Raw genomic sequence first — 18177 nt, 5'->3', positions numbered from 1 at the left:
CCATTTATCCTGACTCTCTGTTAGTTAACCCATCCTCTATCCACGCTAATATATTACCCCCATCCCCGTAAGCTCTTATCTTGTGCAGTAACCTTTTGTGTGGCACCTTATCGAATGCTTTCTGGAAATCCAAATATATGACATCAATTGGTTCTCCTTTATCCACTCTGCTTGTTACATCTTCAAACAATACCAGCAAATTTGTCAAACATGATTTCCCTTTCATAAAACCATGCTGACTCTGCTGACTGCATTATGATTTTCTAAATGTCCTGCTACTACTTCCTTGATGATGGACTCCAGCATTTTCCCAATGACAGATGTTAGGCTAACTGGTCTATAGTTTCCTGCTTTCTGTCTCCCTCCTTTCTTAAATAGGGGTGTTAGATTTGCAGTTTTCCAGTCTGTTGGGACCTCTGCAGAATTCAGGGAACTTTGGTAGATTACAACCAATGCATCCATAAGAACATAAGAAATAGGAACAGGAGTAGGCCATACGGCCCCTCGAGTCTGCTCCGCCGTTCAATAAGATTATGGCTGATCTGATCATGGACTCAGTTCCACTTCCCTGCCCGTTCCCCATAACGCCTTATCATTTAAGAAACTGTCTATTTCTGTCTTAAATTTATTTAATCTCCAAGATTCCACAGCTCTCTCAGGCAGCGAATTCCACAGATTCACAACCCTGACAGAAGAAATTTCTCCTCATCTCAGTTTTAAATGGGCGGCCCCTTATTCTAAGATCATGCCCTCTAGTTCTAGTCTCCCCCACCAGTGGAAACATCCTCTCTGCATCCCACCTTGTCAAGCCCCCTCATAACCTTACACGTTTCGATAAGATCATCTCTCATTCTTCTGAATTCCAATGAGTAGATGCCCAACCTACTCAATCTTTCCTCATAAGTCAACCCCCTCATCCCCGGAATCAATCTAGTGAACCTTCTCTGAACTGCCTCCAAAGCAAGCACATCCTTTCGTAAATATGAAACCAAAACTGCACGCAGTATTCCAGGTGTGGCCTCACCAATACCCTGTAAAGCTGTAACAAGACTTCCCTGCTTTTATACTCCATCCCCTTTGCAATAAAGGCCAAGATACCATTGGTCTTCCTGATCACTTGCTGTACCTGCATACTATCCTTCTGTGTTTCATGCACAAGTACCCACAGGTCCCGCTGTATTGCAGCACTTTGCAATCTTTCTCCATTTAAATAATAACTTGCTCTTTGATTTTTTTTCTGCCAAAGTGCACGACCTCACACTTTCCAACATTATACTCCATCTGCCAAATTTTTGCCCACTCACTTAGCCTGTCTATGTCCTTTTGCAGCTTTTTATGTCCTCCTCACACATTGCTTTTCCTCCCATCTTTGTATAGTCAGAAAACTTGGCTACGTTACACTCAGTCCCTTCTTCCAAGTCGTTAATATAGATTGTAAATAGTTGGGGTCCCAGCACTGATCCCTGCGGCACCTCACTAGTTACTGATTGCCAACCCGGGAATGAGCCATTTATCCTGACTATTTGTTTTCTGTTAGTTAGCCAGTCCTCTATCCATGCTGATATATTACCCCCAATCCCATGAACTTTTATCTTGTGCAGTAACCTTTTGTGTGGCACCTTGTCAAATGCCTTCTCAAAGTCCAAATACACCACATCCACTGGTTCCCCTTTATCCACCCTGTTCATTACATCCTCAAAGAATCCAATATCTCTGCAGCCACTTCTTTTAAGACCCTAGGATGCATGTCATCAGGTCCAGGTAATGGGGCCGCATTTTTGCCGAATACTTTATCTCTAGTGATAGTGATTGTTTTAAGACCCCCCCCCCCCCCCGACCCCCCCCGCAATAACTCCTTGATTATGCACTTTGGCAGAAAAAAAATCAAAGAGGAAGTTATTATTTAAATGAAGAAAAATTGCAAAATGCTGCAGTACAGCAGGACCTGGGGGCACATGTGCATGAAACACAAAAGGATAGTATGCAGGTACAGTAAGTGATCAGGAAGACCAATGGAATCTTGGCCTTTATTGCAAAGGGGATGGAGTATTAAAGCAGGGAAGTCTTGCTACAGCTATACAGGGTATTGGTGAGGCCACACCTGGAATACTACATACAGTTTTGGTTTCTATACTTACGAAAGTATAAACTTGCTTTGGAGGCAGTTCAGAGAAACATAGAAACATAGAAATTTACAGCACAGAAGGAGGCCATTTCGGCCCATCGTGTCCACGCCGGCCGACAAAGAGCCGGTCAGCAGCCCTAAAGGTTATATATAAACCTATGAACAATGACGGAAAGGCAAAGAGCACCCAGCCCAACCAGTCTGCCTCACACAACTGCGACACCCCTTATACTAAAACATTCTGCACTCCACCCCAACCAGAGCCATGTGATCTCCTGAGAGAGACAAAAACCAGATAAAAATCCAGGCCAATTTTGGGAGAAAAAATCTGGGAAAATTCCTCTCCAACCCATCCAGGCGATCGAAACTAGTCCAGGAGATCACCCTGGCCGTATTCTATTCCCTGCAGTACTTACCGTTATATCTGCGCCGTCCAACAAAAGGTCATCCAATCTAATCCCAATTACCAGCTCTGGGTCCGTAACCCTGCAGGTTACGGCACTTTAAGTGCCCATCCAACCATCTCTTAAAGTGGTGAGGGTTTCTGCATCCACTCTTCCAGGCAGCAAGTTCCAGATCTCCACAACCCTCTGGGTAAAGAAGCCCCCCCCTCAAATCCCCTGTAAACGTTTCACCAACCATCTTAAAACTATGCCCCCTCATAATAGACCTTATTATCCACTATGTCCAGGCCCCTCAAATAATTTTGTACACCTCAATGAGGTCTCCTCTCAACCTCCTCTGTTCCAATGGGAACAAACCCAGTCTATCCAATCTGTCCTCATAACTAAGATTTTCCATGATGAACAAGGTCAGAGAATGTGAGGTCAGGGACAAGTAGCAGAATGGATAGCTAGCTGACTTCAAGGCAGAAAGCAGAAAATAGGTATAAAGGGTAGCTATACACAGTGGCAGAAGCTGGGTAATGGTGTTCCACAAGGATCAGTGCTGGCACCACTGTTGTTCACAATGTATGTTAACAATTTAGACTTCGGAATCAAAAACACAATTTCTAAATGCGAGGAGTATTCGCAATATGGTGGACAAATTAACTGCATAGATATAATTGGCATCACGGAGACATGGCTCCACGGTGACCAAGGCTGGGAACTCAACATCCAGGGGTATTCAACATTTAGGAAGGATAGACAGAAAGCAAAAAGGAAGTGGTGTGGTGTTGCTGGTTAAAGAGGAAATTAATGCAATAGTAAGGAAGGACATTAGCTTGGATGATGTAGAATCGGTATGGGTGGAGCTACGGAATACCAAAGGGCAGAAAACGCTAGTGGGAGTTGTGAACAGGCTACCAAACAGTAGTAGTGAGGTTGGGGACAGCATCAAACAAGAAATTAGGGATTACAGCAGTTATCATGGGCGACTTTAATCTACATATTGATTGGGCTAACCAAACTGGTAGCAATGCGGTGGAGGAGGATTTCCTGGAGTATATTAGGGATGGTTTTTTTGATCAATATGTCGAGGAGCCAACTAGAGGGCTGGCCATCCTAGACTGGGTGATGTGTAATGAGAAAGGACTAATTAGCAATCTTGTTGTGCGAGGCCCCTTGGGGAAGAGTGACCATAATATGGTAGAATTCTTTATTAAGATGGAGAGTGACTAGGGTCCTGAACTTAAGGAAAGGTAACTTCGATGGTATGAGACGTGAATTGGCGAGAATAGACTGGCGAGTGATACTTAAAGGGTTGACGGCGGATAGGCAACGGTAAACATTTAAAGATCACATGGATGAACTTCAACAATTGTACATCCCTGTCTGGAGTAAAAATAAAACAGGGAAGGTGGCTCAACCGTGGCTAACAAGGGAAATTAAGGATAGTGTTAAATGCAAGGAAAAGGCATATAAATTGGCCAGAAAAAGCAGCAAACCTGAGGACTAGGAGAATTTTGTAATACAGCAGAGGAGGACAAAGGGTTTAATTAGGAGGGGGAAAATAGAGTATGAGAGGTAACATAAAAACTGACTGCAAAAGCTTCTATAGATATGTGAAGAGAAAAAGATTAGTGAAGCAAAAACGTAAGTCCCTTGCAGTCAGATTCAGGTGAATTTATAATGGAGAACAAAGAAATAGCGGACCAGTTAAACAAATACTTTGGTTCAGTTTTCACGAAGGAAAACACAAATAACCTTCCGAAAATATTAAGGGACCAAGGATCTAGTGAGAAGGAGGAACTGAAGGAAATCTTTATTAGGCGGGAAATTGTGTTGGGGAAATTGATGGGATTGAAGGCCGATAAATCCCCGGGGCTTGATAGACTGCATCCCAGAGTACTTAAGGAAGTGGCCCTAGAAATAGTAGATGCATTGGTGATCATTTTCCAACAGTCTGTCGACTCTGGATCGGTTCCTATGGACTGAAGGGTAGCTAATGTAACACCACTTTTTAAGAAGGGAGGGAGGGAGAAGGTGGGTAATTATAGACTGCTTAGCCTGACATCTGTAGTGGTGAAAATGTTGGAATCAATTATTAAAGATGAAATAGCAGTACATTTGGAAAGCAGTGACAGGATCGGTCCAAGTCAGCATGGATTTATGAAAGGGAAATCATGCTTAACAAATCTTCTAGAACGTTTTGAGAATGTAACTGATAGAGTAGACAAGGGAGAACCGGTGGATGTGGTGTATTTGAACTTTCAAAAGGCTTTTGACAAGGTCCCACACAAGAGATTGGTGTGCAAAATTAAAGCACATGGTATTGGGGGTAATCTGCTGACGCAGATAGAGAACTGGTTGGCAGACAGGAAGTAGAGAGTCGGGATAAACAGGTCCTTTTCAGAATGGCAGGCAGTGACTAGTGGAGTGCTGCAGGGCTCAGTGCTGGGACCCCAGCTACTTACAATACACATTAATGATTTGGATGAGGGAATTGAGTGTAATATCTCCAAGTTTGCAGATGACACTAAGCTGGGTGGCGGTGTGAGCTGTGAGGAGGACGTTAAAATTCTGCAGGGTGTCTTGGACAGGTTAGGTGAGTGGGCAAACGAGTGGCAGATGAAGTATAATGTGGATAAATGTGAAGTTATCCACTTTGGTGGCAAAAACACGAGTGCAGATTATCTGAATGGTGGCAGATTAGGAAAAGGGGAGGTGCAACGAGACCTGGGTGTCGTGGTACATCAGTCATTGAAAGTTGGCATGCAGGTACAGCAGGCGGTGAAGGCGGCAAATGGTATGTTGGCCTTCATAGCTAGGGGATTTGAGTATAGCAGCAGGGAGGTCTTACTGCAGTTGTACAGGTCCTTAGTGAGGCCTCACCTGGAATATTGTGTTCCGTTTTGGTCTCCTAATCTGAGGAAGGACATTCTTGCTATTGAGGGAGTGCAGCGAAGGTTCACCAGACTGATTCCCGGGATGGCAGGACTAACATATGGTGAGTAGTTTTTCTTTTTCTTTTTTATATCAGTAAGTAACCTGTTAAGTGTTGTCACCAATTTAAGGGTATCTATGGGTTAGGTCATGGCAGGAGAGCTTGGTCACGTGATATGCTCCTCCTGTACCATGTGGGAACTCAGGGACACCGGACTACATCTGCGGGAAGTGTATCCGCCTCCAGCTCCTGACAGACCGCGTTGCGGAATTGGAGCTGAGGGTGGATTCACTCTGGAGCATCCACGATGCTGAGAATGACGTGAGTAGCACGTGTAACGAGTTGCTCTTACCGCAGGAGAAGGGTCCACAGCCAGCTAGGGAATGGAAGACCAGCATGAAGAGTAGTGCAAGGAAGGTAGTGCAGGGGTCCCCTGTGGTCATCCCCCTGTGGTCATCCCCCTGCAAAACAGATACACTGCTTTGAGTACTGTTGAGGGGGATGACTCATCAGGGGAGGGCAACAGCAGCCAAGTTCATGGCACCGTGGCTGGCTCTGTTGCACAGGAGGGCAGGAAAAAGAGTGGGAGAGCGATAGTGATAGGGGATTCAATTGTGAGGGGAATAGATAGACATTTCTGCGGCCGGAACCGAGACTCCAGGATGGTATGTTGCCTCCCTGGTGCAAGGGTCTAGGATGTCTCGGAGCGGGTGCAGGACATTCTGAAAAGGGAGGGAGAACAGCCAGTTGTCGTGGTGCATATTGGTACCAACGACATAGGTAAAAAAAGGGATGAGGTCCTACGAACCGAATTTAAGGAGCTAGGAACTAAATTAAAAAGTAGGACCTCAAAAGTAGTAATCTCGGGATTGCTACCAGTGCCACGTGCTAGTCAGAGTAGGAATCGTAGGATAGCGCAGATGAATACGTGGCTTGAGCAGTGGTGCAGCAGGGAGGGATTCAAATTCCTGGGGCATTGGAACCGGTTCTGGGGGAGGTGGGACCAGTACAAACCGGACGATCTGCACCTGGGCAGGACCGGAACCAATGTCCAAGGGGGAGTGTTTGCTAGTGCTGTTGGGGAGGAGTTAAACTAATATGGCAGGGGCATGGGAACCAATGCAGAGAGACAGAGGGAAACAAAAAGGAGACAAAAGCAAAAGACAGAAAGGAGATGAGGAAAAGTGGAGGGCAGAGAAACACAAGGCAAAGAACAAAAAGGGCCACTGTACAGCAAAATTCTAAGGACAAAGGGTGTTAAAAAAATAAGCCTGAAGGCTTTGTGTCTTAATGCAAGGAGTATCCATAATAAGGTGGATGAATTAACTGTGCAAATAGATGTTAACAAATATGATGTGATTGGGATTACAGAGACGTGGCTCCAGGATGATCAGGGCTGGGAACTCAACATCCAAGGGTATTCAACATTCAGGAAGGATAGAATAAAAGGAAAAGGAGGTGGGGTAGCATTGCTGGTTAAAAAGGAGATTAATGCAATAGTTAGGAAGGACATTAGCTTGGATGATATGGAATCTATATGGGTAGAGCTGCAGAACACCAAAGGGCAAAAAACATTAGTGGGAGTTGTGTACAGACCTCCAAACAATAGTAGTGATGTTGGGGAGGGCATCAAACAGGAAATTAGGGGTGCATGCAATAAAGGTGCAGCAGTTATAATGGGTGACTTTAATATGCACATAGATTGGGCTAACCAAACTGGAAGCAATACGGTGGAGGATTTCCTGGAGTGCATAAGGGATGGTTTTCTAGACCAATATGTCGAGGAACCAACTAGGGGGGAGGCCATCTTAGACTGGGTGTTGTGTAATGAGAGAGGATTAATTAGCAATCTCGTTGTGCGAGCCCCCTTGGGGAAGAGTGACCATAATATGGTGGAATTCTGCATTAGGATGGAGAATGAAACAGTTAATTCAGAGACCATGGTCCAGAACTTAAAGAAGGTATGAGGCGTGAATTGGTTCGGATAGATTGGCGAATGATACTTAAGGGGTTGACTGTGGATGGGCAATGGCAGCCATTTAGAGACCGCATGGATGAACTACAACAATTGTACATTCCTGTCTGGCGTAAAAATAAAAAAGGGAAGGTGGCTCAACCGTGGCTATCAAGGGAAATCAGGGATAGTATTAAAGCCAAGGAAGTGGCATACAAATTGGCCAGAAATAGCAGCAAACCCAGGGACTGGGAGAAATTTAGAACTCAGCAGAGGAGGACAAAGGGTTTGATTAGGGCAGGGAAAATGGAGTACGAGAAGAAGCTTGCAGGGAACATTAAGACGGATTGCAAAAGTTTCTATAGATATGTAAAGAGAAAAAGGTTAGTAAAGACAAACGTAGGTCCCCTGCAGTCAGAATCAGGGGAAGTCATAACGGGGAACAAAGAAATGGCAGACCAATTGAACAAGTACTTTGGTTCGGTATTCACTGAGGAGGACACAAACAACCTTCCGGATATAAAAGGGGTCAGAGGGTCTAGTAAGTAGGAGGAACTGAGGGAAATCCTTATTAGTCGGCAAATTGTATTGGGGAAATTGATGGGATTGAAGGCCGATAAATCCCCAGGGCCTGATGGACTGCATCCCAGAGTACTTAAGGAGGTGGCCTTGGAAATAGCAGATGCATTGACAGTCATTTTCCAACATTCCATTGACTCTTGATCAGTTCCTATCGAGTGGAGGGTAGCCAATGTAACCCCACTTTTTAAAAAAGGAGGGAGAGAGAAAACAGGGAATTATAGACCGGTCAGCCTGACATCAGCAGTGGGTAAAATGATGGAATCAATTATTAAGGATGTCATAGCAGCGCATTTGGAAAGAGGTGACATGATAGGTCCAAGTCAGCATGGATTTGTGAAAGGGAAATCATGCTTGACAAATCTTCTGGAATTTTTTGAGGATGTTTCCAGTAGAGTGGACAAGGGAGAACCAGTTGATGTGGTATATTTGGACTTTCAGAAGGCTTTCGACAAGGTCCCACACAAGAGATTAATGTGCAAAGTTAAAGCACATGGGATTGGGGGTAGTGTGCTGACATGGATTGAGAACTGGTTGTCAGACAGGAAGCAAAGAGTAGGAGTAAATGGGTACTTTTCAGAATGGCAGGCAGTGACTAGTGGGGTACCGCAAGGTTCTGTGCTGGGGCCCCAGCTGTTTACACTGTACATTAATGATTTAGATGAGGGGATTAAATGTAGTATCTCCAAATTTGCAGATGACACTAAGTTGGGTGGCAGTGTGAGCTGCGAGGAGGATGCTATGAGGCTGCAGAGTGACTTGGATAGGTTAGGTGAGTGGGCAAATGTATGGCAGATGAAGTATAATGTGGATAAATGTGAGGTTATCCACTTTGGTGGTAAAAACAGAGAGACAGACTATTATTTGAATGGTGACAGATTAGGAAAAGGGGAGGTGCAACGAGACCTGGGTGTCATGGTACATCAGTCATTGAAGGTTGGCATGCAGGTACAGCAGGCGGTTAAGAAAGCAAATGGCATGTTGGCCTTCATCGCGAGGGGATTTGAGTACAGGGGCAGGGAGGTGTTGCTACAGTTGTACAGGGCATTGGTGAGGCCACACCTGGAGTATTGTGTACAGTTTTGGTCTCCTAACTTGAGGAAGGACATTCTTGCAATTGAGGGAGTGCAGCGAAGGTTCACCAGACTGATTCCCGGGATGGCGGGACTGACCTATCAAGAAAGACTGGATCAACTGGGCTTGTATTCACTGGAGTTCAGAAGAATGAAAGGGGACCTCATAGAAACGTTTAAAATTCTGATGGGTTTAGACAGGTTAGATGCAGGAAGAATGTTCCCAATGTTGGGGAAGTCCAGAACCAGGGGTCATAGTCTAAGGATAAGGGGTAAGCCATTTAGGACCGAGATGAGGAGAAACTTCTTCACCCAGAGAGTGGTGAACCTGTGGAATTCTCTACCACAGAAAGTTGTTGAGGCCAATTCACTAAATATATTCAAAAAGGAGTTAGATTAAGTCCTTACTACTAGGGGGATCAAGGGGTATGGCGAGAAAGCAGGAATCGGGTACTGAAGTGCATGTTCAGCCATGAACTCATTGAATGGCGGTACAGGCTAGAAGGGCCGAATGGTCTACTCCTGCACCTATTTTCTATGTTTCTATGTTTCTCTGTTAGGAGAGACTGGATCGACTGGGCCTGTATTTAGTGGAGTTTCGAATGATGAGAGGGGATCTCATAGAAACATATAACATTCTGACAGGACTGGACAGGTTAGATGCGGGTAGAATGTTCCCGATGTTGGGAAAGTCCAGAACCAGGGGTCACAGTCTAAGGATAAGGGGTAGGCCATTTAGGACTGAGATGAGGAGAAACTTCTTCACTCAGAGAGTTGTTAACCTGTGGAATTCCACACTGCCGAGAGTTGTTGATGCCAGTTCATTGGATATATTCAAGAGGGAGTTGGATATGGCCCTTACGGCTAAAGGGATCAAGGGGTATGGAGAGAAAGCAGGAAAGGGGTACTGAGGTGAATGATCAGTCATGATCTTATTGAATGTTGGTGTTGGCTCGAATGACCTATTCCTGCACCTATTTTCTATGTTTCTAAATTTGTGGATGACAGCAAATTGTGGGGGGGGAGGGGGGGGGGGGGGGGAAATAGTCAATACTGAGGAGGACTGCAACAAATTACAGAAGGACATTAATAAACCTGCAGAGTGGGCATATAACTGGCAAATGAAGTTCAACACAGCTAAATGTGAGGTACAAGTTGAGCGCCGAAAATCCGGAAGCCTCGGAACAGAGGCCGTTCCGGATATTTCCGGACTTCGTAATGTATTTCCAACGTCCCGAGTCTGGAAATACCTGGGCCCAGGTTACGATATTTCCGGATTTTGGGACATCATTTCGCGACACATTTCTGTAGTCCTTTGGAATGTCTTGCTGCAAGTCATGAAAACTTTAAATCGCAATCGGGTCGGGCGAGGTCGGGTCGGGGTCATGGGGCATTGCGGTCCAATCGCAGCTCCATTTGGGGGCAGGCAGGAGCCGGCTGGTTTGGGGAGCTGAGTATGTGTCCGGTTTGCGGATGCTGTTTGCAGAGTTTCGCTGGGGTCTTGCACCACCGGTTTTAGGGGAACCGTTGGCGTGCAAGGCTGGGAGTACCACGGTCTGCAAGTTCTGGCCGAGGGAAGGGGACCTGCAAGTGGACCCAGGAGCAGCGGTGCATGTGAAGACCTGGAAGAAGAGGTAGGGTTGGAGTTTTTTTTTCATTTCTGCGAGTGTTCTGAGAGTTAGATTTTTGGATTTTCCCAGGCCCAGCTGGCGGCGGCAAGCGGTTTGGCAGGATTCCGGAACATTTTATGGATTTCAGATGACCCTGCCACGGATCGTCTCGGTGTACAGATTCCGGAACTCCGAATTTTCAACGCTTACCCTGTATTACAATTGGGTAGGAAGAATAAGGAGGTCCCTGATGAATTGGAGGGTGCGAGTCTAGGTGGGGTAGAGGAACAAAGGGATATTAACATAAAAAATAGGAGCAGGAGTAGGCCACACGGCCCCTCGAGCCTGCTCCACCATTTAATAAGATCATGGCTGATCCGATCATGGACTCAGGTCCACTTCCTTGCCCGCTCTCCATAACCCCTTATTCCCTTGTCGGTTAAGAAACTGTCTATCTCTGTCTTCAATTTATTCAATGACCCAGCTTCCACAGCTCTCTGAGGCAGCGAATTCCACAGATTTACAACCCTCAGAAGAAATTCCTCCTCATCTCAGTTTTAAATGGGCGGCTCTTTATTCTAAGATTATGCCCTCTAGTTCTAGTCTCCCCCATCAGTGGAAACATCCTCTCTGCATCCACCTTGTTAAGCCCCCTCATAATCTTATACGTTTCGATAAGATCACCTCTTATTCTTCTGAATTCCAATGAGTAGAGACCCAACCTCCTCAATTTTCCTCATAAGTCAACCCCCTCATCTCCGGAATCAACCTAGTAAATGTTCTCTGAACTGCCTCCAAAGCAAGTATATCCTTTCGTAAATATGGAAACCAAAACTGTACGCAGTATTCCAGGTGTAGCCTCACCAATACCCTGTATAACTTTAGCAAGACTTCCCTGATTTTATACTGCATCCCCTTTGCAATAAAGGCCAAAATTCTTGCTGTACCTGCATACTATCATTTTGTGTTTCATGCTGTACTGCAGCACTTTGCAATCTTTCTCCATTTAAATAATAACTTGCTCTCTGATTTTTTCTGCCAAAATGCATGACCTCACACTATACTCCATCTGCCAAATTTTTGCCCACTTAGCCTGTCTTTGTCCTTTTGCAGATTTTGTGTGACCTCACACATTGCTTTTCCTCCCATCTTTGTATCGTCAGCAAAATTGGTTATGTTACACTCAGTCCCTTCTTCCAAGTCGTTAATATAGATTGTAAATAGTTGGGGTTCCAGCACTGATCCCTGAGGCACCCCACTAGTTACTGATTGCCAATCAGAGAATGAACCATTTATCCCGACTCTCTGTTTTCTGCTACTTAGTCAATCCTCCAGCCATGCTAATATATTACCCCTAACCGCGTGAGCTTTTATCTTGTGCAGTAACCTTTTATGTGGCACCTTGTCAAATGCCTTCTGGAAGTCCAAACACACCACATCCACAGGTTCCCCCTTATCCACCCTGTTCGTTACATCCTCAAAGAATTTCAGCAAATTTGTCAAACATGACTTCCCCTTCATAAATCCATGCTGACTGCCTGACCGAATTATACTTTTCCAAATGTCCTGCTACTGCTTCTTTAATAATGGACTCCAACATTTTCCCAACCATAGATGTTAGGCTAACTGGTCTATAGTTTCCTGCTTTTTGTCTGTCTCCTTTTTTTTTTATAAATAGGGGCGTTACATTTGCAGTTTTCCAATCTGCTGGGATCTCACCAGAATCCAGAGAATTTTGGTAAATTAAAACCAATGCATCCACTATCCCTGCCGCTACTTCTCTTAAGACTCTAGGATACAAGCCATCAGGTCCAGGGGATTTTTCCGCCTTTAGTCCCATTATCTTACTGAGTACCACCTCCTTAGTGATTGTGATCGTGGCAAGTCCCCCCCACTCCCCCTGACTATCCACTGTTGGGATATGGTTAGTGTCCTCTACCGTAAAGACTGATACAAAATATTTGTTCAGAGTTTCTGCCATCTCCATGTTCCCCATTACTAATTCCCCAGACTCGTCCTCTAAGGGACCAACATTTACTTTAGCCACTCTTTTCCTTTTTATATACATACATTTCTCACTACTGCACTGATCTCATCCTTTATTAACATAGCTAACCCACCCCTTTTCCTTTTTGCCTATCCTTCTGAAATGGCAAATACCCTGGAATATTCAGTTCCCAGCCTTGGTCACCTTGCAACCACGCCTCTGTAATGGCAATCAGATCATACCCATTTATTTCTATTTGTGCCGTCAACTCATCTATCATGTTTCAAGTAATCAGGAAGGCAAATGGAATGTTGGCCTTTATTGCAAGGAGGATAGAGTATAAAAGCAGGGAAATCCTGCTACAACTGCACAGTGTATTAGTAAGACCACACCTGGAGTACTGCGTACAGTTTTGGTCTCCGTATTTAAGGAAGGATATACTTGCATTGGAGGCTGTTCAGAGAAGGTTCACTAGGTTGATTCCGGAGATGAGGGGGTTGATTTATGAAGATAGGTTGAGCAGATTGGGCCCATACTCATTGGAGTTCAGAAGAATGCGAGGTGATCTTATTGAAACTTATAAGATAATGACGGGGCTCATCAAGGTGGATGCAGAACGGATATTTCCACTCATAGGGGAAACTGAAACCAGGGTACATAGTCTTGGAATAAGGGGCCGACCATTTAAAACTGAGACGAGGAGAAATTTCTTCTCTCTGAGGATTGTAAATCTGTGGAATTCTCTTGTCCAGAGAGCTGTGGAGGCTGGGACATTGAATATATTTAAGGTGGAGATAAATAGATTTTTGAGCAATAAGGGAGTAAAGGATTATGGGGAGCGGGCAGGGAAGTGGAGCTGAGTCCATGATCAGATCAGCCATGATCTTACTGAATGGTGGAGCAGGCTCGAGGGGCCAAATGGCCTACTCCTGCTCCTATTTCTTATGTTCCTAACGTGCCAATTAAAAGGTTACTGCACAAGACAAGAGCATACAGGGTTGAGGTAATATATTAGCATGGATAGAGGATTGGCTAACTAACAGGAAACAGAGTGTTGGGATAAATGGGTCATTGTCAGGTTGGCAAACTGTAACTAGTGGGGTGCCACAGGGATCAGTGCTGGGGCCTCAACTATTTACAATTGATATTAGTGATGAAGGGACAGAGTGTAATATAGCCATGTCTGCTGATGATACAAAGATGGGTGGGAAAGCAAGTTGTGAGGAGGACGCAAAGAATCTGCAAAGGTGTATAGATAGGCTTTGTGAGTGGGCAAAAATTTGGCAGATTTGAGTATAATGTGGAAAATGTGAGGTTATCCACTTTGATAGAGAAAATAAAAAAGCAAATTATTTAAATGGGGAGCGATTACAAAGCGCTGCACTACAGTAGGATCTGGGGATCCTTGTGCATGAAACACAAAAAGTTAGTATGCAGTTACAACAAATAATCAGGAAGGCAAATGGAATGTTGGCCTTTACTGCAAGGGGGATAGAGTATAAAAGCAGAGAAGTCCTGCTACAACTGTACAAGGTGCTGGTAAGACCACATCTGGAGTACTGCGTATAGTTTTGGTCTCCTTATTTAAAGGAACGATATACTTGCATTGGAGGCAGTTCAGAGAAGGTTCACCAGGTTGATTCCTGAGATGAAGGGGTTGTCATATGAAGAAAGTTTGAGCAGGTTGGGTCTATGCTACTTGGAGTTTAGAAGAAGTCATCTTATTGAAACGTATAAGATTGAGTGGGCTGGAAAGGGTAGGTGCAAAGAGGATATCAGTGATGAAATCTAGAACTAGGGGCATAGTTTCAGAATCAGGGGTCACCCATTTAAAATGGAGATGAGGAGGAATTTCCTCTCTGACGGTCGTGAATCTGTGGATTTCTCTACCCCATAGAGCTGTGGAGGCTTGGTCATTGAATATATTTACGGTGGAGTTACAGATTTTTGAGTGATAAGGGAGTAAAGGGTTGTGGGGAGCGGGCAGGGAAGTGGAGTTGAGGCCAAGATCAACATAAGAACATCAGAAATAGGAACAAGAGTAGGCCAAACGGCGCCTCGAGCCTGCTCCGCCATTCAATAAGATCATGGCTGATCTGATCATGGACTCAGCTCCACTTCCCCGCCCACTCCTCATAACCCCTTATCGCTCAAGAAACTGTCTATTTCTGTCTTAAATTTATTCAATGTCCCAGCTTCCACAGCTCTCCGAGGCAGCAAATTCCACAGATTTACAACCCTTAGAGAAGAAATTCCTCCTTATCTCCGTTTTAAATGGGCGGCCCCTTATTCGAAGATCATGCCCTCTAGTTCTAGTCTCCGCCATCAGTGGAAACATCCTCTCTGCATCCACCTTGTCAAGCCCCCTCATAATCTTATACGTTTCGATAAGATCATCTCTTATTCTTCTGAATTCCAATGAGTCGAGGCCCAACCTACTCAACCTTTCCTCATGTCAGCCCCCTCAGCCCCGGAATCAACCTAGTAAACCTTCTGTGAACTGCCTCCAAAGCAAGTATATCCTTTCGTAAATATGGAAACCAAAACTACACGCAGTATTCCTCACCAATACCCTATATAGCTGTAGCAAGACTTCCCTGCTTTTATACTCCATCCCCTTTGCAATAAAGGCCAAGATACCATTGGCCTTCCTGATCACTTGCTGTACCTGCATACTATCCTTTTGTGTTTCATGCACACGTACCCTCAGGTCCCACTGTACTGCGGCACTTTAAAATCTTTCTTCATTTAAATAATAACTTGATCTTTATTTTTTCTGCCAAAGTGCATGACCTCACACTTTCCAACATTATACTCCATCTGCCAAATTTTTGCCCATTCACTTAGCCTGTCTATGTCCTTTTGCAGATTTTTTATGTCCTCCTCACACATTGCTTTTCCTTCCATCTTTGTATCGTCAACAAACCTGGCTACGTTACACTCAGTCCCTTCTTCCAAGTCGTTAATATAGATTGTAAATAGTTGGGGTCCCAGCACTGATCCCTGCAGCACCCCACTAGTTACTGATTGCCAACCAGAGAATGAACCATTTATCCCGACTCTCTGTTTTCTGTTAGTTAGCCAATCCTCTATCCATGCTACTATATTACCCCCAACCCAGTGAACTTTTATCTTGTGCAGTAACCTTTTATGTGGCACCTTGTCAAATGGCTTGTGGAAGTCCAAATACACCACATCCACAGGTTCCCCTTTATCCACCCTGTTCGTTCCCCATGATCTTAATGAAAGGCGGAGCAAGCTCGTGGGGCCAAATGGCCTACTCCTATTCCTTACGTTTTTATTAAAGGATTATTAGGCTAGGTCTTTTTATTCTTGGAAAAAAACGCTGAGGGGTGACCTAATTGAGGTGTTTAAAATTATGAAAGATTTTAATCGAGTGCATACAGAGAGAATGTTTCCACTTTTGGGATAGAGCATAACTAGAGGCCATCAATATAAGATAGTCACCAAGAAATCCAGTAGGAAATTCAAAAGAAACTTCTTCATCCAAAGAGTGGTGAAAATGTGGAACTTGCTACCATAGGGAGTGGCTGAAACGAATAGTATAGATACATTTAAGGGGAAGCTGGACAAGCAAGTGAGGGAAAAGGGAATTGAGGGTTATGCTGATAGGAGGATGCTCGAGTGGAGCATGGACTGGTTAGGCCGAATGGCCTCTTTCTGTATCGTATATCCCTTTGTAATTTTATGCTTTCATCTGCACTGCACTGCATGCCACTTATCTTTGTGACATTGGCAAATTTGGATATATGACTTTCTACGCCATCATCTAAGTCGTTAATAAATACTGTGAATAGTTGAGGCCCCAATACAGATCCCTGTGGGAGACCACTCGTCACATCCTGCCAATTTGAGTACCTACCCATTATTCCTACTCTCTGTCTCCTAACGCTCAGCCAATTTCTTAACCAGATCAATATTTTGCCATCAATTCTGTGGGCTTCTACCTTAGTTAACAGTCTCTTGTGTGTGACTTTATCAAGTGCCTTCTCAAAGTCTATATAAATAAATTTACACCAATTTTGGATCTCATAGCTTGGAAGGTGTGGGGAGCTGGGACTTGTCCATGAGAGTAACCAAAGGTATAAGAACTGAAATAATCTTGAGTAAGAAAGGAGAAAGGCCCAAAAATGGAACAGTCGGTAACAGGACATCAATTAGTCTCCTATCTTACAGAAATAAAGAACACAACAGAGTGGGTGTGTGTTTACACCAAAACTGGTTGGAAAGATATTCAGAAATTTAAACCCCTATAACTGGGCTGGAGTTATCAGCACAAACAAACGATGTGATTAATGCCAGAATCAAACCTCTGCCGTCACTTGTGAACTTGCTGGTATCTCAGCAGGTGAGATGATCGATTGAATCCCTTCCCACACACGGAGCAGATGAATATCCTCTCCCCAGTGTGAATTCGCTGGCGTGTCCAAAGATAGAATGCAAATGTAAATCAATTCCAACACACGGAGCAGGTGAATGGCCACTCCCTGGTGTGAATAAGTCGATGAGATTTCAGCTCAGATATGGAACTGAATCCCTTCCCACAGTCCCCACATTTCCACGGTTTCTCCGTGGTGCCAGTGTCCTTGTGCCTCTCCAGGTTGGATGATCAGTTGATACCTGGTCCACACACACAACACGTGTACGGTTTCTCCCCGCTGTGAATGGTGCGATGTTTTTTCAGGCTGTGTAACTGGTTAAAGCTCTTTCCACAGTCAGTGCACTGGAACACTCTCACTCGGGTGTGTGTGTGTCTCGGTGCTTTTCCAGTCACACTGATGTTTGAAATCTTTTGCCACAAACAGAACAAACATTTCTCCTTCCACATTCAAAGGCTGATGATATTCAGTTCCCAATGAATGGAGTGACTGTGTCAGATCCTGATGTGATGTTTGGTTTGAGTTTGCGGTCTGTAAATGCTGCCCCTCTCACAGCCTGTAACAGGAGTTTACAAAAGCCATCACTGAGAGTCCAGGATAGAAATTCACAACATTCTCTCCTCCTGGTTCCTGCCCAAGGGGGCCGCGCATGCGCCCTGCTGCACCCTGAGCCTCACAAGATGGCGGCCGTTGACCCGGGCCTGTCATCGGGAGAAAGCCTCGCAGCTGCCGCCCCGCTCGGGACAAACGCCAGACCCGGAGGTTCTTATTCGGGGCCTGAGGCCTACACCAGGTGTTTAGAAAGCCTACACCGGGTGTTTAGAAAGCCTCCCCACCGGTTCCATGGCTTCCCTGTGGTCCGCTTCCTCCTCCTCCTCCTCTCAGCTCCGGAATTTTCTCTCCGCCTCCCGCCGCCATTTCCCAACTGGCGGCACTGCGCATGCGCGGGTCCCGCAGCATTGATAGGGCCTATTCTGGCGCGCGGAGTATTCCGGGTAATAAGAGCCGCCGTTTCATTCGATGTCTGAGCAGTGCAGAGAAAAACTCTTTTAGGAGCAAACAAAAAACATTAAACCGTGCCCCCCCGATCTGGGGGAAACACCAACATTTACAAGGCCCTTT

At 45.0% G+C, this 18177-nt stretch overlaps 1 protein-coding gene across 1 annotated transcript in view; it reads right to left on the bottom strand.

Moving 5' to 3' along the window:
- LOC139228638 (zinc finger protein 721-like) overlaps positions 1 to 17972 on the bottom strand; it is a 39591-nt gene extending 21619 nt beyond the window's left edge. The window contains exon 1 of the mRNA XM_070859855.1: positions 16987 to 17972. The gene's annotated coding sequence lies outside the window, so the exon portion shown is untranslated. The remainder of the gene's footprint in view (positions 1 to 16986) is intronic.
- Between the last annotated feature and the right edge of the window lie 205 nt (positions 17973 to 18177).

The sequence above is a fragment of the Pristiophorus japonicus genome, chromosome 2 (assembly GCF_044704955.1).
Source record: "Pristiophorus japonicus isolate sPriJap1 chromosome 2, sPriJap1.hap1, whole genome shotgun sequence".
In the NCBI taxonomy this organism is placed as follows: Eukaryota; Metazoa; Chordata; class Chondrichthyes; family Pristiophoridae; genus Pristiophorus; species Pristiophorus japonicus.
The sequence above is the reverse complement of the archived record's forward strand: the minus strand, read 5'-3'. Positions and strand labels throughout refer to the sequence as shown.